The following is a 27845-nucleotide window of genomic DNA, read 5'->3' as shown; positions in this document are numbered from 1 at the left end:
GAAGATTAGACGGCGCGTGTACTTTTAATTTATCTAATATAGTTTTTGTGTGTTAGTTGAAACGAACGTAGCGTGGCACTGTATATTATATGGGTTCGTTTGTACTTCGGAAAAACTCGAAAAAGAGGTCAGCGGCTCGTCGTCGTCGTCGTCGTCGTCTTCGTCGTCTGTGTGGTTCCCACGGCGGTAGTTTTAATTTTTTTCCATTGACCTTGAACAGCGAGACGCGTCGCAGTGAAACCAAAATAATATAATAATACGAATAAATAGATATTGTAGTGATGTTGTCGGTGTACGTACGAAACAAAACGCTGAAAGAGCCGTTGTGTGTGCACATGCGGCTATTATATGCGTATATATCATCATACTATCGGCAGTGGCGACTATGGCGGCGGCGGCGTCGTCGTCGTACCAGCTGGTACACGACATGTGTGAGCGTATAGGAAAGACCTCCGGAGCACCTGGTCTTTGAAGGCGCGTGCCAGACTACTAAATACATTTTTTTTTTCACGTATAATACATATATCATACCCGCGCACACGCGCACACATTTACACGATAGCTTCTCCGGCTCGTTCTGTATCACTACCGTTTCTGCACCGAAGCAATCCGAAACCGTACGACCGATATAACAATATATACCTGACATGTGGTCAAATCGGGTACACACACGCACACATACGTATTATATATTATTATTATTATTATTATATATAGGCCCTATTGATTTATGGCCCCGAGGGCGACCGTACGCCGCTTGCACCGCCGCCGCCGCCGACGACGACGACGACGACGACGCTTTATCTGTCGGCTGTTATTATGTATCGATTCCGACAGACCGTATAGGCGCGTGTGCGGCATCGCGCGGCTGCAAAAACACGAAAAGATGATTCGGCACGTACCCACCTATATAATAATAATGTTATATTATTATTATAATATGGCGACCCGTAGACCCGTTCGCCGAAGTCCTAAAAACGGCGTCGTACACGAAAAATCTCGCGTCCGCCGCGCAGTGATGATGTTTTTTTTTCCTTTCTCGTATTCCGTCTTAATCGCTGTCGCTGCTGATGCAGTCGTATGTAATCTATTAAATTTTCATTAGTGTTCCGGAACACGGGTAATCGTCGTTAGGCCGTTGACCGAGGTCGTATACATAACAATATAAATCGGTATAATAAACGTCCGACCGGTACACGTCACTTAGTGCGCGACCGCCGCCGCGTCGGTTGTTGTACACTACACACGTCTTACGCACGGTGGTAATTAAATTTTAATCGCATCGCTGTGGCGGATTCGCAATGTTACACATTTAAAGAAGTGCGCGTACGACGTACCTACATCATAATGATGTTATGTCGTGCACCACCGGTATTATTGACACACGGACTACACGCCGTACTGGCTAAATTCTCGACGACTGGGGCAGTGTGTTTAAGTATTCACTGCGACCGATTGGCGTGTGTTTAGAAATGGCGGTGCGACGATTATCGACTTGTCGAGCAAACAATTATATTTGCGGTGGAATGCGAAAACTGACCAGCAAACGGTTTTGAGTCTGTGCCGTCGGGCACCTCATAGGCCGTTTTTCGCACGGTGCTCGCGTTCTAGTCTATATACTACTTAAACGTCGAGGATATTCCCATCGGAAGTTTTTCCCAGGCACCTTCTCGTGTGATCCGGTCCGGTTTATCCGCGATATGCCGTTTGCTCTTCGTCGCTGCGTGCACGGCCCCGGCGCGCCGTCGATATAACGATTTATTATTATGTCGTTCTCTGCTGTACGTATTATATATAATCCACACCGACTGCTGCACACGACACCGTCGTCGAGGTTTTACGCACCGACCGCAACCGTCTCGGCGTGAAGACCCGTCGGTTTTCAGAGTAGTGTGGTATCAATATAATACTATACACATTATAACGCGGCAATGCGCACGATACCACAAAACTCGAAACGAAAATCTTGAAACAGCGGCGCGTAATGTGTATAACTCGATCGGCCGCGCAGGGGTTAACAAAACGTGCAGGCCGACCCGGTGTTTTATTTATTGAGCCCAAAGGTCACGCACACGCACACGCGCGCACACATTTATATATATAATATACGTATACGAACAGACGGGCGGGCACAAGCCGATATAGCAATTTGGTCCAATTAAACGTTGCACGGCCGTCCATCGTCGGCCTGTTGTTCAGCTACAATTTTGCTCTATTTTAAACGCCGTGTTTTTTTTTCCTTCATTTCATCACCGCCCGATCCACGCCTTTACTCGCAAAAGATTCGTGGATGAGGGATAAGAGCGGCGGGAGGATACGAGTGGACGGCAGTTTTCTCGCAGTGGCTATATGGATAGCTCCATGGACGACTTTAATGATACCTGCCGGGTGTATTATAAGACAAATTGGATAAGCCCGTGTTTTGTATATACTTACACTTTGTACAATATATATATATGCACAGCTGTGGAATGTTTACAGTCGTGCAAGTACGACTATGGTGGGGAAGATATGGGATAAGGAGGAGAAGACCGCGATGGCGAACGTAGTCGGTTAACCGACCGGCAAAGGTAACAACAACAACAACAACAACAATAATAACATAATTTCACCGAGAATCGCGCGCAACCGTGTATGTGAAGTATAGCTATATCGGAGGTGCCTCTATATACCATCAACCAGCTATATATATTACCTACCGTGCGCGGTGCGTGGCCTCCGAGCGCAGTCAACGGGCACGACTTCCTCGACGATGCGTCTCGGAGACAAAGACTTATTTTTTTTGACGGGGGAGGGGCACGCTTATAAACGATCGTATAGGTGCACAATATAATATTATACAGTCGCAGTCGTATTGTAGCAGCTCTACAGTCGTCATCGTAGTCGTTTCACTGTTTATCTCTTGCAGTATGAGCATAATACTGCGTATAGGTATTATATGGGTTTTTATTTTTCTCTCATTTTTATTTCGACCGTTCCGTGATGCACTGCACACACAACACACACACACACACACACACTCACGCGCACACACACTACACTATGCCACAGAACACAATATAATACTCGCGTAGTGTGTACCGAAGCCGGGCTCGCCCACGACAAACCGACGACTGTCGGAACAGACTCGAAGAAGAATTACTATAATACTATATACACATATATAGTATAGTAATACGTCATTGTGTGTGTGTGAGCGCGGAACACCACTTTCACCGTGAGAAATGGTTTTTCTCGTATTTCGTTCCCGTGGGGGGATCACGCGCGGTGACGTCCCCGTTGACAAAAGCCACCGTATTGACCGGATATTGTCCCGGAAACAGCGCCAGAGTACACTATATACCTACTTATTATGCATTATATATATATATATATATACCTATACTCTACATCCTGCGAGCTAGCCGCTGCAGTGTTTGGGTATATTGTAAACACAATATAACTGCTATTATTTCCAATAAATTAGGGCGACGACGTTTTTTCGAATCGACTCCAATGACATTTTTCACTATACAAATCTAATATGTAATAATTCTTTTTGGGAATGTTGATGTAGATACTTAGTTTAAGATTCGAACGAGTAGAGAGATACATAGATATACAATATTTATACCGACACATAGCCCCCATATCTTCTAAATCCAATATAATATATATATTAATTATTCTGAGTACCTATACACAGAGTTAAATAATTCAAAAACCGCTTGTTCGAATTTTGATTTTGATGGTCAAAATTACTTTGTATATTATATTTTATATGATACTGGTTTAAAAAACAATATATATCTACTACAGTACTGTATCTACCTTGTAGTTTCAGTTTTGTGTACATACAAGAGGTAGAGTTAATATTTTTCTCGCAGAATGATTTAGTCGTTCCGTATCAAACATACCGTATTTACACGCATAATACAAGCTATGCGCTGGATAGCATCGTGATCCTATATAAGGGAACACATTTTACTTTTGACTATTCAATCTGATAGCGATGAATGCGTTTTTATCTTTCGGAATACAATGATGTTTATATCAATTGACGAGTACTTCCTACACACACACAGGTTCGAGTTAAACAAGTTCATTGTGTAGTTCATGTATACACATATATACGAGTATATACAGCTTTTAATGGTTTATTACTGCCATTACATCTTTTTTTTTTACATCACGAAATTATTAAACTGATGGTACGGAATTCCTGAACGGTTGACGATGAAAAACAACACTGTAACTGCCGCCGTTTGTAATATATTATAATATTATATTATATTATTACCGCGGTTTCGGCAAATCATCGTATAAAATATTCGCACCTATTTTAGTAGATTTTATCGTAGCACATTATGTTTGTTTATATAATATTAAAACGGAAGAAAAGCAATATACAAACGTAAATATATTATTATTGGATATCATCATCATCATCATTATTATTATTATCATCATCTCGTGACACCGATCGTGGCCGTGATAAACTACCGCGCGCAGTCATCGGACACACGAGTGTAAACCACGACGATCAACGACGATGTTTTGTGTTCGCGGAAAACGAAATTTCTTGTACGGTTTTCGGGACGATTTGTCGTTGATAAACCAAACAAGACCCGACAATGGCGATGTTCTATAATGAAAAAAAAAAACGAAACGTAAACAATATTATTATATGCGAGAGAATATGACGCGTGCTCTCCGAAACCATCACCGTACAGTATAGAGTTGAACAATTTTTCGTTTTTGATAAATAATAATTTTGTTTACCGAACTGGTTTAATAGCGTTCTCCTGCAACTGGCCCTTGTCAATTGAGATTACCAACAATCATTCCCTTTCAGGGTTTGAGCGGCAGTTGCGTGCTTTCAAATTACAATCGCCATAGTAACGCCCGGATGTATATATACCTTTTCGTTCTGGAGTACCTATACACGCACGATAATATAATTACAGGTAGTCGTCGTCATCGTGTTTGTTAAAATATGATTAAAACGTATTATTAAAAAAAATTGACTTATTTGTGCAAAGCCGTATCGACGAACATCCTCTAACAGCCGATCAATACCCGTCGACAGTAATCTGTTCGATATTTGATACCTAATTAATATAATATTATAATAAAAAAAAATATATATCGCGTAAGTTTTGAGTCGTCATTACGCTTGAGACAATTTAATTCTTTAGTATGCGTATTATAATTTAATTATTATAAGTCTCTCCGACTACTGTCCCGTCGTCGTCACGGCGTGTTTCTGATGCTAAGACGATCGAGGGGCAGGTGATAGCCAACCCGGAGGGGCAGGTGGTGGCCGTCGTCTTTGACGGGTCTTCGAGGATAGTATATATATAAATATTATGTACACATCATACCTACCGTTCGACGGTAGAGAATGAGAGAAGGAAATTTTTTTATTTTCTAAAGCGCAGGTGTCGTCTCCACCTTGACCACGCGCCACCGCCGCAGGTATTATAAAATATATTATTATATTATATTAGTATATGCACGCGTTCGCGTACCAGACGACCGGTGCAATGCGATCCGACGAAAACCGTTACTCGCCGCCGCCTCAATCAGCCGGTACAACAATAATAAAATAATTTGGTGATATAGAGGTTTACTACCCCACTCACCCCGTATAATAATTTACACGCGCCGTTCGTCGCGTATAATTTATCGTGTTTTAACTGACGGCGGATCCGGGCAAAATATATGCGCATTATTTTCATTTATTTATTTTCGTTCTCTTTTTTTTACACGTCGCGTCGCCCCGCACGCACATATTATCGATTCGTTCGTTTGAGAGATATATCTCGTCATACGTTACCTATATATTATTATTATTATTATACATAGTGCAGCAGTATAGCGTATAGTTTATAATGTCCACGTATCGCGTGTGCGAGTGGTAATAAAATGATAAAATAATGATAAATAATAATTGTGACTGGGATTTCTTTTGTGATGTTATAAGCGCATATTTTAATACTATAGTTCTCATGCGCCGGTCCGACCGGACTCATACCTACATGCATATATTTATGCGCAGTTGTGTGTGCGTGATAATTATTCTAGTTTCGACACAACGTTTCCGGTCGAGAAAATAAACGGCATAATTAAAAATATACATACAGAGGAAATAACGCAAATGTGGAAATTTCGTCGGCAAGCGGCAACTATAACATTTTGAGGCCATAATAATATAATACCATAATAGCATACATGACGATAACATTATAATAATACGGTACGATGTCAAAGTCCGTCGCCAGGCGGGCGGTCCAATGGTGATTTCACGCTGATTTCATTATTTTCTTAAAATGTATTTCATACAGGTTTGCTACTACTGTGCATTGTATAGTATGCAAGATGATAACCAATGGATTGTGAATACCGTTTCGCTTAACGACATATCACATTTCACAAATCTATATTATTTTTAACGGCGAGTTCGTTACATATCCGGTATTTGTATTGTTTCTTAGGTAATTTCGGAAATCGGAATACCAAGATATAAATAATAATTGAATAAAATTAATGGTTTTATTTTTATAGATTCAATTGCTTACAAGTTCATTATTGCACATTGAAAAATGACTAGAGGGAATAAATTGATAAATAGTTATAGTCATAGTTGCCTTTTCTAAGCAAATAAACATGTGTGAACAAATAATTTATCCGTATAGAATATAGATTTTGAAAAAGGTTAGAACGTATTTTGTTTTCAAAAATAAAATATGAAATTCGGACTTAGGCATGGTGGTTGTATGCAATTAATTTGAAAAATATCTCTGCTAACCACGAAATCATATTATAATTACCTAGGTATAATAATATTCGTGGAAATGTTCCTGACATGCTACCGTTCCGTGGTTCTCGAACTCGACGCGTCTAACGTCCGATGACACTTCGCGTGCTCACCGTGAAAATTAGCCGCAGAAACGTTGGATGATAAAACTTATTATTTCGATGCCGATGATTTCTTTTGGCTACTCGTCGACCGTCGTTACACGTATACAATAACATAATAATAATAGAGGACGCCATAATCATTTGTCACAAAATATATAGTATCTGTGCTCAACGTCAGATGTAGTTTATTGTCACCGTAATTTATTTCCCGACGCTATAAGTTTTCGCTGTAAAGATTATGAAAAATGACTCCACCCCGCTGCGGGCCAATTCCTTCTTATTGGACTAATACTTTTTTTCAGCATTAACACCGCACCGAGTAGGACGAGAAACAGTACGAAGACAGTGAAATTGATGCGTTTTATTGACTCATCGTAGTCCCTCAGCTACATTCGATAATAAATTATAAGAAATCGAACGTGTATATCGAATGAAATAACCTATATACGTAATTATTGCTATTATTTATGTTTAACCGATTTAACGCGATTTGTAAAACATTAACTGTTAAAGTATTGACTACTAACATTAACTGGGAATACTTTTCGATTAGTGATATTATTATTATTCTACAGTTTTTTCTGTTACCTGTAACCTTTATATATTATAATTATATAATTCGTATAAAATAATACCTTATATGGGCTGTATGTTATATTTGAACATCGGATTCAATTAAGCATTCAAAGATTTTCTCTTTTCTTTTGAATTATTTTACTGAGTTGTAAAATGTTATATATTAATTGCTTCTTTTTTTCAAACACCTATTTTACAACTTTTCTTCGGCATTACGTTTTCCGGCGTCCCTTATTACTCTGCTCCTCGAAATATGAATAATAATTTATTAATATGTATTATTCACTTTTGTTTCTTCAATACACGCGCCCGTGCTTTCTGAAAATTATTATTTCAGCCGGTCTCGCAAAACTTTAATATTCTCTCGAGGATTTTTCTTCGTGAATTTTCTTTTTTTTTAAGGGTTTTAAAAGTGAACGAGTTTATAATAAAAAGGTATTATATACGAACTGTCTTTAAACAATAACCATGCAAATGATTCTTAAATAGATATATGTATAATTGTGTGCGGGAAAACGAGATTCAGTGTTGTATTTCGACGTTGTAATAATAAATGCATTATTATTGTTGTTATCTAACAACGCCAAAATTGGGTCAGATTTTAAAATAATGCTGTTTAAAAAAACTCGCGGTTGTTAGCGAATTCGCTCACAATATTGCGGAGTATCTATATATTATGTATACGCGTATTATTTACAGAGTGGGTTAAACGCGTTGAATTGAAAATCATTTATTGTAAGGTACTACCTGGTTTTTGTAATGCTGCAATTTGTTGTTCGCCATAATTAACAAAAACGATTAACAATAGTGAAATCATTGCATAACCGTAACTTTAAAAATTGTTTTTATTGGCTTCGCAATCCTACATCGTTCCGAACGAGTGCGTGTGATGTTATCCAATGAAATATTATAGGTAGTAGGTACCAATAAGGCAATAGGTATGTTTTATTAAACAAAATCATGTTATAACTACATGCTACTGTATATACTTAAGAGACATTTTTACAAAGTACAACAACTGTACAAGTCAACAACAGTACAGCAAAACAGTATGCCACCAATAAAGTACAATAATGATAGATACAATAAGTACACGTCGAACGTAACTATAATAATAATAATAATAATAATAATAATATGTACGATTTCAAGTCGGCAAAAAAATGTGTAACTGACAACAGGTTGTAGCTTTTAGATACCTATGCGGTCGATTTCATCGCCCGTTAATGTAGTGGCAGTCGATCGCCATTACAACGTTTCGTCATTACTTATTAGTCCGCCTATATATACAGTATATTTTTTTATGAAAACCCGCATCTGCCGCATCATTTACGACAAACACCTTGTATGTACTCAGTGATCGCGCCTGCGGGTGCGTTCACGCGTATGTCGCCTAGGCAATGCTTCTCAAAATGTATAGCCCACATTAATCAAATTATATGTATACTGTATACAGTATATAGTAGTGTATGGTTGTGAGCTAGTGACAATAAAAGTACATTCTTACTACGATGAGGTTCTGGCGGAGTTGTTATGATCGCATCCGGTCCTTTCCCCTTTTTTTCACTTAGCTTTTGATGATATTTTCGTTGTTTTCGTGTGATTTGTTAACTGGGTTGTTCTAACATCAGATTATTCGATTTATTATACTGTAGTTATAGATCTATAGAACCGTCTGTATACATGTATTTGATGGACCTTTATTACTGACAACGGTATACGATAAAACGGCTATGACTTTTCGGACGAACAGCGCAGCAGCCGCCGAATGAAAATCCAAAAAGGAAAACCATTTTACGACTCTCACACCGCTTGATATACCGAAAACACTCGTTATACAGCAGAAAAAAACAATTATTCTATTGTAAAACAATCACGTATTATTTTTTCCCATTGTTTAACTTAACAATTGCCTTTTATTGGCTTAGGTGTTTATTATGTGAGCTTTACGACTGCTCCCCTTCCTATTTTCCCAATTCATATGATATTCACTGACGCTATTGAATAATGCTTAATGTTTTAAACTTATAATTATTAAGTACCTGCCACTAAATTTCTGTTTCTTTTTCTTTCGGTGATAGTGTTTTTTTTTCTTATCGTCGATAAAGTAAAAATACAAATAAGTAAATAATTGTATAAAGCTTTACTTATTTTGACAGCCAACAAAGGTACTATACAAATAAACACGAATTCGATTAAACTACATATTATAATAGTGTCGCGTTCTAGTTTTGCCATCCTTCGCTACATCGAAACACGACAGTTTATTTTTTATGCTCGCTGGGAAAACTCAACAAACTTATTTCCTTTTTGGAAACTAAATATCACAGATGAATTTATGTAGTTTTATTTTCGTACGATGAAAATTTCCATAAATCGAAGTAACTTTTAAGATGTTTCTAATCCGTTTTCATAAATTAACAAAAAGTTTATGATTCAAACGTTTTTGTGTATATCTACTAAACATCACGAGCATGAAAAGTTTTTTCGTTAATGGAAATTTAAAAGAGTTCAATTAATGTAGATCTAAACATTTTTAAATCTGTCTTGTCTATGTTATAAATTAACGGAATGCATCTGAGATTCCTAGCATTTAAAGCGTCTTAACTTAATATAGACAATACGACGACGGCAGTTATAGTGTCGACTAAATATTAATGTGCGAGTACATTATATAAATATAATATGCAATATATATTATAATATGCGCTAAATAGTATTAAACTTATGGGTGAACGGATATACACATTTAAAATACCCAAACATAAAGGGGCCGCTATAGAAACATTTGTTCTCTCTGTTTATTTCCCACATAATATAAGAACAATAATATTCCGTATTATTTCCACGATTACGAATATTACGACTCTTTGGTTCAGTTTAGGGCAAAATCATCTATAGGGTGTCCCATAAAGTGTGCAACTTTTGAATCTGCCGCCATTTTTTAAATATTTTGTTTGCAGCCCTGTTTTTATCGTTTCTAGTATCTACTATCACTCCGATTTAATTTAAATATTGAATGTAAATATATAAAAATAAATTCATTTTGATTGATACATAACTGTGTTATTATTTTTTTTAAAGTTGCGCACTTTATGGGACACCCTATATTATATATTTTATAAAGAAGAATATTTCCTGTGCATTGACCGGATAGATTTTTAATATTTACATTTTTTATAAAATATAGAAGCTTGTTTCTATCCAGTCAATACACAAGAATATTCTTCTTTATAAGATTTATAGTAGGTGCCTTTGCGGCTTTGCCCTAAACTGAACGAGAAAGACATAATCGTGGAAATATGAAATATTTTATTTGGTGTAGCGGTCCCTTAACGAATACCGATATAATACTGTTGTTTCAGAATCTCTGTAACCCAACGCCAAATTTTTTTTATACTTTATAGTATTATGTCATTTATCGTGGTACTATTGGTACATTTATTATTGGTGATGAAAAATATTTTACTCCGGGGAGTATTAGATAGAGAGTATACGCTGCTGATTTACATTTTTAGTTACTGTTGTAGCAGTTTTAACCAATATTGTAATAATAATAAATCGATCGCCTTAGACCGGATCGGAATATAAATAGTGTTTTCTAGGGCCGAGATATCTCCCCAGTTGATAGGTATATCGCAGTGGATTTAGTCTCGAAGAACGACTTATTTATTCTGGCGGAGAAGTTTTTCGGTCGGGCGGTATAACAATTATTATTAATTCGTGAAATCGCAGCGCACGCGTACACTCGTTATATATTGTATTTGCGTTTGTCGTTTTTTTATTTCATTACGCACGCCAAAACGTATTTAAACGATGTTATTACGGCTCGAGTAGTTTGTCATTTTTGCACGCTTTCTCGGTTCGCGCTCGTTCAACCGCGGTTTTAGAACATCCGCTCGTTTCCCAACCCGAACGACACTTCCGCCGGAACAATGACTTCACAGTACGATTATAATATTATTATAAACTATCCATTATTATACACCTATAATACCATATAGCTATATGTCAGTATGTCACCGAAGCCACAGCTGTTGTTGTCACTGTCTCTGGTCGGCCCAAGAGTAAAGTACTTATGTCTATATGTATATTGTATCGTTTACACCGATAAAAAGGTTTGAAACCAAAATGTTTTAAAAATAAATGAGGTTAAAACGTTCTGCGCATTAATTTTAAACCGATTACGTACCACGTAAAAAGTATATTAAAAACGTTTTGATAATTAACATTATTTGCCTTTTATCTTTCATATTTATATTTTGTGTGCCATGAGATACTATAATAGTTGATTATACTCAATAATCATTAATAAAATAAATAGTTTCTTTAATATTCATAATTTCATAAATAATTATCAAAATTACAAAATCAACTTTACATGAACGAATTTCAAAATCAAAGGTATTGACACAAGAAGAATTACTATTAATAACATATTTTACGCCCGTATTTCAACATCATTTCTCATTTATTCAGTTCAATTTTAACCATTTCGATGCAATTAAAATGGGTTGAAATCGTTTGAACTTAAAAGTAATAAAGCTTTAATTTTTAAACCAACTTAATACTCGTATTTGAAAACGTTTTAGTTTCTAACCTTTTCACAAACTTTGTATATAATATATTATTATATTGACATAATACAGAACCTTTAAATACTCATCTCATAAACTACTCGTCCATAATATGATTTGTTCATATCAAAGTACTCAAAAAAATATTTTATTTTATAATTAAAAATGTATATTGTTATTAAAAATGTAAAAAAATTAAAAATAATATCGATAAAAAATAGTAATAGCTATTAAAAAAAAAAAAAAAAAACTATGTTTTCAACGTCGTAAAAATATATAAAAATATATATTCAAAAATGAAAAAAGATTAAAATTTGAAATAATGAGTATTATATGTTAAATAAATCACTCGGTGTATACCTCAAAATATAGTTTTGGTCTCGTGCGTTATGATTATATTAGTTGTTACTATTGTTATACATGATGGACAATAAGATATGATATAATAAAAAAAAAAAACCGTTGGCGCGCTGTAATGGTCATCAAACGTGGACTGGAGCACGAGCGATGGTAATTGATGTCGTTATAATTTCGCGTTATTCGCAAAAAATTAAATAAAAATAATACTTTTCAACAGTCGACGACTATTAGTATGATAATGTAGTGTATACGTCTTATCTCACATTATTGTGTGTGTGTGTGTCTGTTAAAGTACGGAGTGATTTCGTCCATAATAGTTGATGCGTATATATTACTATAGATCTTAAATACTATTATACGGTACTACATAGGTATACAAAAGTAGTTTACGTAATATTATCAGCGTATACGTGTATTATCGCCTTTTGATATCATTAAATCGCCGCGTTATATTCTGTACTTGTGCAGTTCAACTCAGCAGACGACGACCGCGGCGTGTGCTCGTCTATTGGACTCGTTGGTACGTCGTTACACTTACGCGCATACCTATAATAATAATAATATATATAACACATACATATTATTTGGGTATGTCAGTACTAGCAAAGGATACGTATATATATATATATTATAATAATAACCAATGACAGGTGTATGATTTATTACACGAGTTGGCGTTCGTATATTATATTATTGAACACACGGGTTAGAGACAATGTTCCGGCAAAATACCGTGTAATTTAATCTTTTTTCGTACCCGGTGCGACGTTCACTTTCGCCGTTTTGTTCAATAAATGTTATTAATTATTATTGTGCGGTTTTAATACCGTCGGAATTAACGCGTCCGACGGCGTGCGTACACCGATATTTCTATTCAGTGTAAGACTTATTACACGCGGATAAAATAATATATCTAATATTGTTGCTCGTCTTGTCAAAGCTCTAAGCGGTTTCTGAAACAAATCTATACTTACATTTCGTAATCGCTTAGAATATTTTCGGGTAGGTAGGAACATTTTTTACGTGGCATCGATCGCAGACCTTTACTTTTATTTTTATTTTCAATTTTCATTTCCGGTCTTATTCGATTTGCAAAAATGTACGAAAACTTCAAACGAATGTAATATATTTTATAGACGTGAGCTCACTCAGACACTGTACGTATATTTACTTTGTCGTAGATCCGTTGGGTACTGCGTTTTTGCGTAATAAAATTACGTCGTTTTATTGCGCGTTACGACTTACGAGTGCATTAAGTAATAGGTATACCAATATAATAATATACTAGGGCTTTGTCTATGTGTATTATACATTATATAGTTATAATAAAGATCTCGTCACAAAATATTATTATCAGTAAAATAATATTATGCCATTTTTGAAAATATGTATTGTTGAAAGTGGACGAATTTCAGGGAGATATGTTCATATATATAATTTCTTAATAAATGGTTTAATTTCATATTATTTTACTAAAATAGACTGAAATCGATCAAATATTAAGCTACGACATCACATTTCCGTTTTACATTTTATAATCACCAGCCAGGCGAGAGGCACGCAAACAATTTCACATTAATGCAACTGCAACGTATAAACTAGGAGCAATACGATTTTTTCGAATATATTAATTATTTAATTTATATAGGTAGTAGGTACCGACGCCATTAATTGTTATTCGGTGACTAATTTTTCCATATAACTATTTTTCATTATTAATACACTCGGTGGTCTCGACTCCCACGTACCTCCTCTCTTTTGAATATACTGCATTTTTTATATTTCATTTTATTACCACTGGCACCGGGTTCGCCGTATTATATTATGTACCTTGCGCGACGAACACGCCATTTCGATATTCAAGTCGATTATTACTCATTTTTTTGGGGGGCAGAGCTAAAACACATTTCCGGACACACGCGACATTTCGTGCCAAAGTCGTTCTCCCCCGAGGCACTCTCGCTCCTCGACCCGATCCCAAAAAGACATTCTACCCGTCCAAGTTGTGATTGGACAACGTTGAACTTTTTTTCTAATTTTCTTTTTTTACGCCAATGTGCCGAGTCCTATAACGACAAGTTTCAATTTATAACCATAAAATTCTTATACAAGAAAACCAAATTGAAAATAACTTTTATATTTTTTATTCATTTTTCGTCGTTCTTATTGATATATTACGCAATTTAAAAATGTAAATAGTATTTTTCCCTCGTTCGTTACATAATATACCTGACGTCATTGATTAAACTATAGGTATACGCTGTAATATATAATTCGTTTAAATATAAAAATAAAATTTTAAAATTCACTGTTGCATGATCACATAGATATACATATTTATATGTTCTACGTATTTATTTAATAATTAATTATTGCGTGTGACATGGTACGTTTTAATCTGTTAACACAGTTGTTCTTCGGTTTATTCTAATTGATTTTTTCTCTAAGAGGAACAGCTAAATATGTTATGACTTATGGCCGTTTACAGCAATACAGTTTTAGAAAAATGAAATAACCCATACCCATTTGTATCCAATTAATTTTGTATACGGCTCTTAAGTCTCGACTGGAAGTAAGCCAAGCTGTTGTTTGTCGTATTAAACGTTATACATTTAATTTAGTATTGGTTCTGAACAGTTTTATTCGTTTCCATTTATTTTGTACCCATGCAGAAAAAAATAGTATTAAATTATAATTTATAACAAATATTGTAGCTAATAATTTAAGTAGTACAGTTTAAAAACTAAATATCTTTGGTAGGTTATCACAATAATTAATTTTACATTCAATTATTTAAATAATTGATTAGTTTTATCATTAAACTTTGCTGATTTATAAAGTTTGTCAAATTGTATTAAGTTTTGAATATTTATTATTAAGTTTCAACTAATTCACAATTTATTTAACTTATCCCAAGTATAAATATAGGTGTGACCTTTTTTTCAATTTTTACCGTATACTTAAATAAACAATATTATACTAATACTCCGAATTTTTATTTTTTTTTTTTTTTTATTAAAACTATATAGTTGTGATAGTGTTGATTTTGAATTTACATCTAAAATAAACAACAAAATTGTAATAATATTTTAACTTTTTTTTATAATATATTTAAAATAAATTCAGATATATGTTTTTGCTCAAAATTTAATTTAAATGTTAGTATGTTCAGAAACGTTTTAAATCTGATAAATTTACGATAACTATCTAGCATTTTTTCTTTCGAAATGCCACATAACTCAAGTGATTTTGTGCATTTGTATGTCTCCACGGAGTTTTAGTACCGTAGCCCTGGCACAGCTGTTATCTTGGCTCCGGACCAAGGAGAACTGTGGCGCCAATCGTAAAGCGCAAGGGACGTGGCGACGTGGTGGCGTCCATGGGGTGCAAAATGGGTAGTGGAGTGGAAAGTTTATGGGCTGAGTAAAAATATTGATGTCCGTGCTACAGTCAGAAATAGTCTTAGAATTGAAGTAATTTTAGTGGCTCTACCACTGAAAGAAGATTACTCTCTCAGACAAAAATAAGGTCGAAAAGAAACTCTTGGTTTTCTATAGGCATAAATCCCGACAATATTTGCAAAGAAAATCCTTTGTAAGTTTTGTTTCAAAATTTGTGATAACAATTTTATTATTAAATGAAAATTCTTGATTTTTGAAAAGTAAAAATATTAAATTTTATTCATTTATATATTTTATAAAATGCAGTGTAGTTAGTTTTGGAAATTATTTCATATACTTGTATTATAAATTTTTATTATTTAACTGTCTAGTATTTTTTATAAATAAATAATTATTATAAATTGCAAGTAAATTTAAAAACCACTTTTAATTTTAGTTAAAATATTTTTGATTTAGTAACTTTTTATGTGGTTATTAATCATAATAACATACCTATAAACCATTCATTTTATCGTATTTATTAAACTTGTCACTTTTATAAAAAGTCATGGTCCACGTTAAACCTAGGTCGTTTACATGTCCATGCAAATTAACAAAGCACGATAATCGCAAAAGCAAAAAAAAAAAATGTATATTTAAGATGTTTGAAAAATGTTTATAACTCAAAAGTTTTAACGATAAAATCGTTATTTATGGGTCTATTATTATTAACTGCAAATATCTTATGACCGCAAACAAAAATTAACTTTGAGCTCTTTCTTTAATATAAATGATCGTAAATTTTGGTTAAACATCCACATTGTGTATATATATAACATAAATATAAGTGCTTCAAACACACTCACACATACAGATACTATACACCGTTGTTGGTACACACTAATTAAACTTGGCTGGTGGTTGAAGTTAAATTTTGAAGCGAAACGAGGGAATATTACAAACAAAAAGAAAAATATCGTAATATATCACATACTATAATAAGCGGTGTTTATACTAGAGCTCCGTACCAATTTTCCAAAGTAAAATGAGATTTTTTAAGCCCAAATGTTTACATTTCTTAAAGCAAATATCTCATGGTTTATATTCGCACAGCGGTATACTATAATATTCATAGCCAATATTAAAGTCATAAATATTAATATAATTTTTACTTTTTTACAACACGTATGTCGCCTATCCCACTCGTCCTTTGTGGACTTTTCATCTCTCGGGCTCGTCACTTTGTCGTCGCGCATTCACCGAACGACGAGTGTTTGTCCCGGGCACACTGCTGCAGCTATAGAGACACCGTTGCGGTGTCGCCATTCAACTCGAAGACCTTGTAATTACGCGGAGGTTGATGTTTAGCACGTGAAAACAAAATTAATATTAAACCAAAGAGTATATTATTAACATCGCCGTCGCGTATAATACATCCCATCCCAACCCCGCGGTAGTCATGGTGACATGGTCCTATCTCGTGTGTGTTATTCCGGCAAAGAAAGCAGTAAAATCAGTCTGAGCGGATAATCTCCGATGGCGCCGAAATGCTCGTTTCCACGTTTCCAGGGGATCCAAAAATCATTAGCCTAATATACTGCGAGCATTATATGAGTATATGACCCCTGTGAACCTCACCCTTCCGATAGAAACCAATTTCCCGTGTGCGCGTCACGCCCTTTTCCTGGTTTCCCCATCCCCTCCGTGCGCCGGTGTATATCAGGCGTCAGCCCGAATTGCCATTTGTATACATTTTCAATGAGGACGAGCGATGGAATAAACAAAACAAAAATACATAAAAATCTATAATCTAGGTTAACGTTGAATAATTGACTTTGAACGGAGCGCATAGAGGGGAGAAGGTTGTTGGGGAGCGGTTAAATGTTTAATGGACGGAGGAGTGGTAAAGTAGACTATTGGACATGACATCCGTTGCATAAATGATTCAAAGTGAAAAGAATGGAGGTTAAAAATAACGATTGACCGCCCCTATACATAAAGCACTATTGCTCGATTTATTCAGCGAATTTTATTCTACAGAAACAGTGGCACGGGTTAGAGTGTGTATAGGTTCTATGAACTACACAGCTGTAAGTTTCACGACATGTTATCAAGTAACAAGGTATTATATTATTTGACTTACAAATAAACATAATAAATTCCTTGTAAATAAATAAACACGAGGTCGTCTTCGTATTAGTAATTAGTGAAAACTTTGTAGATATAAAACGATTGCGAAGAAAGGATATATTGTATTATAATATTATACGCATGACGATCGGAATAAATTTCTTTAATGTTGTTCACAAAATATGTTATGTTTTTGTAATTGAAATGCGCTTAAAACACAGTATTCACATATTCGTGTCTAGTATTTACCTAATTAATTAGGGTAATTAAATAAAACAATACTGAAACATATAAATAATCAATAAATAAATAAAAAAATAAATGTACAAGTTTAATATTAATAAAATAATGTGGGTAGTAATAGTAAATTATCCTGTAAATTGATAATTTTATGTTTAAATTAAATAAATAATTAGGTTTAAACCTAAAGCAGTTTTTTTTTGACATTATTTATCGTTAGTTGTGTAAATATAATATAATTATATTAGTACGTGTTTGAATGACAACAGACAATTAATCGACTCATTATCTGATAATTTAAATGCTTTTAAAATGAATAATTAAATTGCTAATTATAATTTATTCAAATCACAATAAAGCTGGATCAAGAAAATCAACAAATATTGTAACAGATTAAATATTTTTAGTTACAATTTTAATTTACCTACTTCCTTTAAGATAACTATAATTGAGCATATTATTGAAATACCTACTCTTTATATTGAAATCAAATAATAATTATTTAATATAAATTGTTGTACACTAATTACTAGTATAACAAAACAGACATGACATTTTTCGAAGATATTATTATAACAGACGAGTTAATATATAATTGTCGGTCTGAATAACCGCAGTGCATATAAATATGCAACATATTTAAAATACTGTGCATCATATTAATACGATCACACATAAGACCTCGAGAATATTTGTTACCCACTCGAAAATGTTGATGTGGCTATATAATATTGTAAAATATATTATATTATTCATTTAATTACCTATATGCTGACTATTGTCTGCCGCATGGTGTAATTTGTAATCGTATTTTTCAGCAAATACGAAACGCGCGTAAAAGATGTAATTTGTTGATTTTTTGGATAAACTATCAATAACAATATATCAAGTCCACGGGGCCCACGACTAATCCTATACGCTATGTATATTTTTCCTTTTAAATTGTACTCCTATATTGCCTTACCATCAATAACCAATGTTACTTATATAATATGTAGGCACAGGCCGCAGGTGACAAAATAGATTTCGGATTTCTAATCAGTTTTATTACAAATATTAATACGGACGTTGAGTTTTCGCCGGGAACTAATCTCGTGTGCTGTCCGCCCGCTTGCAAGTTTCAGAAAGCGACTCCGGTTTTCTGTCTTTTACGGTTATACGTGTGGCGAGTGGTAAATCGATCGGATGACAAACGTGTTATTTAGCTGCTGAACGGTTATATTTGTCTTAATAGCTTTTTATCGTCGACGCACAATATCAGATGGTCTGAGATTAGTATCTAGAATTCGGCGAAAGGTATATTTTATAACATCAGTATATTTTGTGTTTGATACAACCTTTCGTTGATAAAATTTGATGGTTAACACCGGTAAAGTTGAAATAAAAATATTTTCCGTCTTATTAGCTTGAGGTGATCAATTTGTATAACTATATTAATATATTAACTATTCAAATAATTAAATCATAGAAAATAAGACGAGACATCTTCCTTACAATAATTAGATACATATTAATAGATATATATATATTGTACTTATATATGTATACAATTTAGAAACTCAGTCGTCACGATATCTTTAACTAGTTTTTTATAACATAATAGTTAATTGTGTAAGGTAAACTTGTGAACGTTTCAGATTTGCCGTTTATAACTCGCACTTTACGCTAACGGAATGCCACTTACATAATTTATACATTAATGGATAATTATGATAAAATTTTATAAGATATTTCTCTCGTCGTGTTCATCTAAAAATTGAAAGATTGACGAAGTAGGGTCGAGCGGAAACTTCCCTGTTTATACCACAAGCGGACAATTAAGTTAGACTCGGAAGGTCGACCGAGGAAATTTTGCGTTGGCACGTTTATGCGCGAATGCTGCGGGACGGATACTTTGAGAATTATAATTGTTTAGACCACGACGTTAGGCGGGTTAAGTATGACGTTGGCGACGAAAACCTGTCAACCCGTCAACACGAGTGTTAAACGTCAAGGGTGACGTTAGTGTTTTATTTTATTTTTAATACTTTTGACCTCGTTGTTAGTATTATTATTATCGTGTTATTATATTATTATGCACATACCTGTTATTTTTTACTTTGACATATTTCACGACCGACATTTATTGGTCGTGCTTGTTTTGACTTGTGGTTGCCAGGCGACTGACTTAGTAAACAATCAATAACTTTTAAAGAGAACACAGTTGGTGTTTTTTTGATTATTTTACCTATATATTATTTACTTAAGTTTGTTTCATGCAGAAAACTTAAACGACCCGGTCTTACGAGAATTTATTATAATATATTCATCGCCTGTACAAGAGACGTATACACGCGAATATAGCAGAAAATCATTTTGAATCGATATCGATTTGATGCGCGAGCAAAAAATATTCCTGAAGCCGAAAAAGTGGCATATATTTTTTTACGTTTTTACTCGGAGAAGCCACCGAACGGTAATAATAACAGTCGTCCGGACATCGCTAGTAGGAAAATTCAAGGAAATTAGACGCCTTCACCAAACATCACTTCTTGTAACGACGTTTGCAGTGTGTTAATTTTTTTTTTTTTTTTATAATTCGAATAGCGAAATTGTAGGTCAACAACTCAAAGGTTTTTAAGTGTGTTTGTATTCGTATATCAAATAGTTTCATAAACTGTTTACTCGGTCAGCTAGAAAATGGAAGTTCGTTTCTTTTTATACCGCAAAACTAAACTACTCGAACCCACTTGACTACTCAAATTACTTTATGCAGTACCGTCGTATTTAAATCGTACAACCTTGATCGTTTATGCCGAAATGCCGAACAAACGTCCGAGTGACAGAAATATTTTAAATATCATATACATTTGTATACTTGTAATATACTACATAAAAATAGTTAAATTAGCGCATATGAATATCGTGGAACTTTACAACTACCGGGAAACCCTGTAGTAAATCTAATTTCACCCTCGCCGTATAGAAGCTAGTCGGAATCACACGTTGAGGTGAACGTATGGTACGGGTGGGACTTCAACGGAACGGGGGCGAGGGGCGTTTCGAAGGATAGGGAAAGTATATATACATATTATATATATATGTGTGTGTGTGTGTGTGTGTAGTAAAGTCTTAACTATTTATTACCACGTTTAAATAATAATAACGCGTGCTGCGTTCGGGACGACGACGAGAAACACATTCACGTGGGGTGCGGTGAGAGGGGCAATGCGTGCGTGTGTGTGTAAGTGAGTACTGGAAAGGAGTGATAGAGGAGAGGGCCAAGTACACCACTACTACTCGCGCGTAAAGGTATATATATTTATTATATACAGACATACACGTACACACCGTAAACAAGGCATGCGGCCTCGCTATTGATCCAGCCCCGGGTCACGGCCACCCCCTCATCCCCATAGTGCCACGACCGAGTCCACTGAACTCCGCCGCCGCCACTGTCGCTACTCGCTCCCGCGATCCCCGGAAACGACTCTTCAATTCCAACGCTACCCCCAACCCTTACACACCTGTGCAATAACCGATTAATTCGCCCGTCCACCCTCCCAAATTGTTCGAAATTATAAGTAATCATTATATGTATACATAATTATATGCCTTCTTATGTGATATACAGTAGTCAAACAAAAACTATCACCACTATCGACGGTTTTTAATTATAATATAATTGAATACATCGATGCGACATCACACTCCACCCATATACTATGGTAGGACATTATATTATTATGATTTTATATTTATCATCGCGTTGTTTACACGCCGCGTACCCATGTCATTCCGAAAACCGCCTGAATGGGCGCACAGCGTCATGACAAATTGCTGGCGAACACGTACAATACAACAACGGTGTTCGGCGCTCGCTGGTACGAAGACGACTACCTCCTCCCACCACCACGACCCCTTCGTCGCCACGAGTGTGTGCACGTGTGTCTGTCAAATATCGTGACTAATGACTAGGAGGCAATTTTTTTTTATACTACACGCGCGGTTGATAAAATAATATACACATATACTATTATAACACTTTGTATTTTATTAAAATATAAGCATACTGTTATTATTATGATAACCATTTACGACTGCCAAAACTACTACCTATTTATTTACTGTTACACACTACATGGTCACAATCCTATTTCCGAACCCGAGAGATGGTTCGTTCGAACAGACACAAGTCGATTGTGGGGCGACAATTTTTGTACGGCTGTCCCGCGCCTTCTTGCACTGCCTGCGCCTCCCCTTATTTGCTCGCATTCGTACCCGACTTGATGGATAACTCGGACGACGTTGCGACCCCTCACTGGGTGACATACGATGTTATTACTGTAGAACCCCACGGTCAGACACGTCAACTAGCTTCTCTCCCGTTATCGCAATAACACAATATCACAAAACAAATCGATTAATGATTAAATAATAATAATCATTAATCACAATAAAATAATATTGTCATATTCACGGGAAAACGTATTCATTTCGTTAAATTATATTTTCTCAAATGCAAACAAATATATTCTTATTGTGATTGATAATTAATAACGTACATAAAGTAATATAAACAACTTGCGTGCGGTAGTTTAAGCAATGCACACGTCATGACGGTCGTGTACGACACTGATAATGTAGATCGTGACGTGACACGATTGTTTTTTTGGATGTAATAAATTAATTCAAAACATAAAAACACAGTTGGCATTCATACATTAACCGTTAAACTAACCGACGCGGAAACGGTACTACGCGTTTGTACAATCTACACGACGAGATGTTGAATCTATATCTAAGGTATGACTCACTTAAACTCGTCAGTTATATGACATGGCGTGAATGAAGCTGCCTTGTAATATTTCGATCCAATTTTTTCACATTTGTATGATACATATATTTTTATTTTTTCCTATCTCGGTCGGCGGTCGCGTTTTCATCAATCAAAAAACTTCATTATGTAATCAACGACAGTGCGTACTGCGTGCGGTCTTCGCTCAGGTTATCCCATCCATCAACATATTATACACACAGGCGGTAGTGTGATTATCACCGACCGAATATGGGAATGAAGTAGTGTATTCGATGAAAATTATTTTCCGAAAACACGTTGTCGTTCACGAAGAAATGATATAACTTTTATATCCACCGACACCATTACACCAACATGGCATAATAATAATGTCCATTTATCTCAAACGCGGCACGATGACGACGACGTGAGCATCATATATATATATATACGCTGTTTACACGTCATTTATACATTTAGTTATCTGCTATACTGACATTTTGGGTCGACCCTTGTTCTGAGGTTTTTACCCAACCATATACATGTAATCTGTCTAAAACTACGCATATATATATAAGACAATAACGGATGTATGGCAACCCACTGTGGGTTACCCACCGTAGTTTTGTCTCTGAAGGATTTCGACAAATGTGTTTGGAAGTAGGGTGTTTCCGCCCTAATTTCGTGTACCGCAAACCATCTATTACATAATATAATATACTTGTAATATAAAAATTATTATCATTATAATAGTATACTTATGTATATACACTAATCTCTATGAAATTTTATAAAAAAAAAAAAAAAAAAACACTGCGAGGTAGGTGTACATAATAATATAACAAAGTGTGTACATTATATTATACGACGTTGTAATAATACTCGCACAGACCTACACACTTTATGGTATATCATATTGTAATAACACTGAAAACATCCGGCGTAAACGTATTAGAAAAACGATTTTTAACGAGGAAACCGCCGTCGCATAAGAATTATTATTTCGCATTAAAATACTCCGCTAAATACGAGCACATAACCCAGGGTATATACACTACAAGAAATGAATGTATTATTAAACAAAACATGCTTATAACAATAAGCAATGTATAGTCTACACTCTGCAGGTAATGTCGTACATATATTCAGTTGCATATGTTAAAAGGATGATGGGGTTTTTGTTAACACTAAAATGTGTAAGGTAGATGTTTTTTAGTAGTATTTAACTATTTTATATCTAACTATTGGGTAACTGTGATATTAAAAAAAAAAAATGATTTTACTATACGATGCGTATAGGCACTATAAGCTTGATACTATAAATGTATACATTTATGACAGAGTGATGATAATTATAGTTTTTTTTTATCCCCAATAGCTAAGTAGGAGAGTAATAGAAGACGATTCATCATAACGTTTCCCCCCCCCCCCGCGGATGCAAAATTTGTTTATGCGTATATGCATAAATGTATTTCGTATGTCATTTGCCGTGCACTTGTCGCGAGAGGTTTGTGCAAATACATTGTATTACTTCAGTAGCGATCGTTGAAGAGCGATACAGTTTTTTTTCTCTTTGTATGCGCATTTCTCTAACACCAACGATGATACTTGGCCTCGGGGTTCGCACTCATCTTCTCCAATCAATTGCAGGCTCTTCGGAATTTAACATCGCGCCCGTGTCTTTCTAGAGATTTCTTTCACATTACTACTCGTTATTATAATAGCATGTTTGGCTATACGACAATTATACTTTCGTTAGAAGATTTTGACCGTCAGCGAACTGTTTCCTTCCTACTTACGCAAATTATATAGGCCATATCTCTTATCAGAGCGTCGTAGTCGTTGTCGCCTCTATTATATTATGTTTGAAAAGTGCAGTATTGTAAAACACGATGACGCTGTCGTAATATTATATGACGATTATATATATATATATTTTTTTTATTCGTTAATATTGTGCGTAATCCGCTTTTTCCTTACAAGCCGTATATTATATAGTATATATACACACGTAAAATAATAAACAACTCTGTTTTTGTTTGAGATTTTATTTTTTGTTTTAAAAATCGGGTTATTTCAATTTATGAAAACGCGAACGCGATGAATGAAAAAAAAAACGTTTACCTTCACACGCCTTCTCTTATAAACATCAAGTGTTTAATTTTTTGTCATTCGACTAAAATATGTGCCGTACACATCGCAAAAACTCTTTGTTTACAAACCCAGACACACACGCGCAAAATTAAAAAAAAAGTCCACTTCCACTCGAAAACGAATTGCACGTGCATATTATATACATCGAACGGCGCGCAAGATCATTATATCGTATGAATAAACGTATAATATATCGTTGTGCGAATGGTTCTTTACTATGTGAGTATATGTGAAACTTCTACGAACGTGATTTAGTCCCGAAGAAAAAAAATAAATAACACTTCGGACCGGAAAGACAGTTTTGTAAATAGGTCCATATTAACGTAATCGTTACAGTTTACAGGACGATCTGTCGTCTGTCCGCTTGTGCGTTGTCCCGTAGCCCTAGCCCCTATGACTAAATACTGTCGATATATTTTGTCGGTCGACTTCGTCTCTAGTCATCCCAATTGATTATGGCAAAATTGCTGCGGTGGTGTGCGACGTTTACCATCTCACAAAAATCAATTCGTTGGGCCAAAAAACGGTGTACAATAAATGATATAATAAACTGCAAGTTTAAATCTCGTAATCGCCCGGTGTATTTATTTACTATAGATGAATGTATAATATTATATAGCGTGTGTGCATAATGGTAAATGGACTGTTCATCATCGGCGGACGTTTCGTCATCACTAAATAAGAAGTTGGGATATTTAGTCCCGTGTGTATATCAATTTATAGGACGTTTTCTACCTTAGGCTTTGATATATACCTAGGTATATGAAAACCTCGATTCTGAATTTAATGTAATTATACACATTTAGAATTCAAGTTTAGCTCACACACCTGTCCCACGACTCCACACGTCTAATCTTTTATTTTTGATATATATTATAATATTAGTTATTTGTAGTCTTAATAACTATCTGTTATTACTTTTGAATGTCTTAGTATTGTTTTAATTTTCATGTAAAAAAAAAAAAAGAAAATAGAAATAACCTAACTTTATTGAAAAATGGTGAACTAATATTGAATTCATTTCCAAACTTAATATTATTTAGGTACTTCTATTTAGTGTTATTAAAGAAATTAATGAGAATAATGATTTAAAAACACGTAAACCATAGTCCGTATGGACTATAACTCCGTATGAATAAATAAACCTACTATTTTAATAGATATTTATAGGAGACAAGACATCGTAGCTAGATTCGTGTACAGTAATTCAGATGCTGCACTTTACGGTTGTGTCCGGATCCGGTGTGCACTGAATCGGATCACTGCTGAGAATATTCAGCAATTCGACCCCGGCTTTTATTGCCCGTTGTAAATTTTCTAGTAAAATGTATATACCTATTCTGGAAAATTGCTTGTGAATCATTAATTCGGTTGTACTAGTGCACCACAGAAATGAGTTTGTAAACATTAATAGAGAGTGTTATCGACTCGGCCGTGGCCGGTTGTGTTGATAACGCCGTTGCCATGGGCACGCCGTCCGTCGTGGCGCCCTACCACCACCACCCCCCCCACCCGATGAGGCCACCAACCAAAGCTCCACTATACTTTATTATTATATTATATACTACCTACCTGCTCCACACCACCACCACCGCCACCACTACCATCGCTGTCGTTGTCGTCAATTTTTATTCGTCTACCTGTGCGTGTGGCGGTGACGGCGACGGTGAAAAGGACTGCGAGTTTCATGTTATATACATAAAGTTTTCACCCGAACGCTATTCCTCAGGTCCCGTCTTACCGTAATCACACGCCCAACCTATGTATGTGTATAATCTATTTACAGCAATTATTAATTCTGTATACGCTCGAATAAAAAGAAAAAAAAACATATCACAACTATAAAATTATACGTTATAGTCACGCTCAAAGCTGAAGTTAAATTTTGTTAGTGTGCTTAAGACCCTCTAAAAAATTACATCTCCAACCACTCTTCCTACTTTGACGTGTGCACAGTCAACTCTATTAAAACATATTTTTACACAAAAATAACACACTAGAAAATATCGCACACGTAATCATGTGCTGGTTTTACATGACGTTATATAATTATTATTATACTCAAGTTGGCTTAATCATTTTCAGAATAATTTCCTTTTTTTTGCAAATATGAAATAAACGTCATTCGACATGAACAGGATAAGGTTATGGGCATACGGCAATACCTTATTATTTTAATGATAACTGTTACTATTCAATTAGCATAATGTGTTTATACGTATTATATTATACGTGTATTTGTTCAAACAAGCGCCAAAATATCATTAGGATATTAGGTTTTTATAATCAAAATATTGACAAATAAATTGAAATTCATTAATGATATTGGTAACACGAGTAGGTATAGGTATAATAATAGCTACATATTTTTGTCTGAATTTACAGTTTTATAAATAATAACTGTGTTTAGTATATACAGAAGTACTATAATAAAAATGTATTATTGTTATTGACTATTGTCATTGTAGACTGACCGGTACAACTTTAACTTCATGACTATTTAAGTAAAACTCAAGTTTATTTTGAAAGTTTTTATGTTAAATTCGTTTGAAAATTGAATATTCCATTCGGCGGTACCCAAGAGACCGAATTTCTGTATAATATATTTCTATGTGTACATATAAAAATGTATATATATTCTCTGTTAGTTGTAAATTTTTCCGCCTCGGCCATGGCGCGGTGCACTGGTATATACATCTATCGAACTAGTCCCTTCCCCACCTAGTATTTAAACATCCCCAGGGCCTC

The 27845-nt window shown here is 34.9% G+C and overlaps 1 protein-coding gene across 4 annotated transcripts in view; it reads left to right on the top strand.

The window, feature by feature from the left end:
- The window catches only part of LOC113559238 (protein couch potato), a 56218-nt gene that overhangs the window by 15083 nt on the left and 13290 nt on the right, over window positions 1-27845 (top strand). The window lies entirely within an intron of this gene.

The sequence above is a fragment of the Rhopalosiphum maidis genome, chromosome 1, assembly GCF_003676215.2.
Source record: "Rhopalosiphum maidis isolate BTI-1 chromosome 1, ASM367621v3, whole genome shotgun sequence".
Lineage (NCBI taxonomy): Eukaryota > Metazoa > Arthropoda > Insecta > Hemiptera > Aphididae > Rhopalosiphum > Rhopalosiphum maidis.
The sequence above is the reverse complement of the archived record's forward strand: the minus strand, read 5'-3'. Positions and strand labels throughout refer to the sequence as shown.